This window comes from Gossypium hirsutum, chromosome A08, assembly GCF_007990345.1.
Source record: "Gossypium hirsutum isolate 1008001.06 chromosome A08, Gossypium_hirsutum_v2.1, whole genome shotgun sequence".
NCBI classification, from domain to species: Eukaryota; Viridiplantae; Streptophyta; class Magnoliopsida; order Malvales; family Malvaceae; genus Gossypium; species Gossypium hirsutum.
The window spans coordinates 48,821,321-48,824,189 of record NC_053431.1 but is presented as its reverse complement, the minus strand read 5'-3'; the positions used below and the strand labels follow the sequence as shown (position 1 = coordinate 48,824,189).

Genomic DNA, 2,869 nt, shown 5'->3' with positions numbered 1-2,869 from the left:
CAGAACAGTTTCTGGATTCCCTGTTCCGCCTTTGGAAATTCACTATAAATTGACCAGAGATAATTAGGGGTCATACCATATATGCATGGATTCCTCTCTGAGTCTAGTTTCCATAGAAACAAACGGAATCAGTATTGGAGCCCTGTACAAGGAGATATCCAAGTCGTAATGCGCAAAGGTCAGGGTAGTCGACCCCTGTAACATGGGAGACTTTGACTAATAAACTGTACTAATTGGCCCAACCAAAAATTCTAGAAAAAAGACATAGGTGGGGACATGAGTCTAGTTTCAGGGAAAAATCACAAAACTGATTTTCGAGTTGTGAAACTCAAGATATGATTTTTGAAGCGACTAGTACTCAGACTGGGCAGTGTCTGGAAAAATTTTTAAAAGTCTGTCAACACCTCGTATTCGACTCCGGTGACGGTCTCGGGTTCGGGGTGTTACATAAGGGAGATGAAACCTAAAGACGAATCTTATTACTCTTTGATTTATATGATAAATACTTGTTCTTATTCTCAATTGTCAGTTTTAGTTCTTACTTTAATATTCCAGGATATTAATTCAGGTTTTTGATGTGCTTATTCAGTGGAGGAAATGTCCCTATTTAAGAGTAGCTCATTCATAATTAAGCAGAGTTGCATGCAATCCTAGAGACACGATGACATAAATCTGCCGGATTAGAGTCAAATCTAATAAGGGAATCCATAGATCGAGTTAATGCGACAATAGGGGTTTTAATTAGAAAGAGATTGTGATTAATCAACCTAGAGTCAGTTGTTTTTAGTCTCGAAAGGGATATTAAAATAAATCAGAGATTTCTATGGAATAAGTCAAGTGAATAAATCATCTAAGTTAAAGGTAATAAGTGAAGTATAGGTGGATTCTTCCTTAGGTATTGTCTTCTCAATTGGTTTTCCTAAAGTATTTTCCAACTTTAATCTCTATTGTTACTTTAGTTAATTAGATAATTAAGTCTTAGATAAAACATTCCCTAAATTTTTAGGCTAGATAATAAAAAGATAGTAATTACTAGTACTTTTAGTCCTCGTGGATACGATATTTTCAGTCTCACCATAACTATACTATTGTTCAATAGGTACACTTACCTTAAGTCAAATTTTTAGTTAGTTTCACGACCATCAAGTTTTTGGCGTCATTGCCGGGGATTAAGATATTAGGAACGCTTAATTTTTATTACTTTAGCCATTTTTTATTTTTATTGCAATTTAATTTTATTTTTGCTTAAATTATTAAATTTTCTTTTATTTACTGCTGATAGGTTTTTATAGTTTATGACTAGAAGAAACTTGTTAGGACCTCTACTTTTTGATAGTGAGATCGAAAAAACAGCTCGTAGAAACTGAAAAGAAATAAGGCGAAGCCTACGATACATAGAGGAATGGCAAGAGGACGATATTCAACCCATAATCGAGGAGATGGCTGATAATCAAAATAATCTGTTACCTCCTGTGGTTGCTGCAAACCTAGTAAATCAGGATCCTGCTCCTCGTACCATGTATGATTATGCTAAACCTACTTCAAAAAGAACTAAATTGAGTATAGTTAGACCTACTGTTGCTGAAAATAATTTTGAACTGAAACCTAACACAATTTAGATGATACAACAGTTTGTTCAGTTTGATGGTTTGCAGGACAAGGATCCAAACACTCATTTAGAAAACTTCCTGGAATTCTGCAACACTTTTAAGATCAATGGCATTTCTGACAATGCCATTTGCCATTGGTTGTTTCCATTCTCATTGAGGAACAAAGTTAAACAATTGTTGAACTCGTTACCTCGAGGGTCAATCACAACTTGGGAACAAATGACCGAAAATTTTTTACTAAAATATTTTCCACCGGCTAAAACAACTAAATTAAGGAATGATATTTCTTCTTTTGTGTAGATGGATTTAGAAACACTTTATGATGCATGAGAGAGATACAAGGCTCTATTGAGAAGGTGCCCTCACCATGGGTTATCCCTTTGGCTTCAAGTTCAAACTTTCCACAATGGTTCGAATCCTTCAACTAGACAGAGGATTGACACAGCTGCTGGTGGGACTATTAATAATAAGACACCTGAAGAGGCATATGAATTTATAGAAGAGATGTCACGAATAACTATCAGTGGCAAGTCATGAGGACAAAGCCAACAAAAGCAGCCGCTGTTTTTAACGTCGATTCGGTTACTATGCTCACTAATCAGGTAGAACTTTTAAATAGAAAATTTGATGGTTTACTTGGCTCCTCACGGTTCATCCAGTAATGTAGTGCAATGCAAGTGGAGGTGGAATAAATAATTTTGACTATCCATCATACGGCCCTACCATGGAGAATGAGCAAATGAACTATATGGGTAATAATCCTCAACCTCAAAATAATCCTTATAGTAACACTTATAATGTAGGTTGGAGGAACTACTCAAATTTTTCATGGGGAGGCCAAGGAAATCAAAGACCACAACATCTTCTAGGTTTTCAACAACCAACTTACCAACAGGCAAAGAAGTCGAACCTTGAAGAGATGCTAACGAAATTCATCGCGATATCTGAAACATGTTTCCAAAACACCGAGACAGCTCTTAAAAATCAGCAAGCATCAATTCAAGGGCTCGAAACTCAAATAGGACAGTTTGCTAAGTTGATTTGGGAACGACCATAAGGTATCTTGTCGAGTAATACTGAAACTAACTTAATGCGATTGCTGTTCGAGATGAAGAAGGGTTAGTTGAACCTAAACTAGAACCGAGGCAAGGACTTGTGGTAAATAAAGGTAAGGATGAAGTGGACCACAGTGAGAAAAAAACGGTAAGTAGAGAATATAAACCTCGTGCTCCATACCCCAATGCGACAAGGAAAGACCA

At 36.3% G+C, this 2,869-nt stretch overlaps 1 non-coding gene across 1 annotated transcript; it reads right to left on the bottom strand.

Annotated features, from left to right (window-relative positions):
- Positions 1 to 1,877: 1,877 nt before the first annotated feature.
- LOC121205680 (small nucleolar RNA R71) lies at positions 1,878 to 1,984 on the bottom strand. Its single transcript, XR_005900756.1, has one exon. It is a non-coding gene; the product is annotated as a small nucleolar RNA R71 (small nucleolar RNA).
- Positions 1,985 to 2,869: the final 885 nt, after the last annotated feature.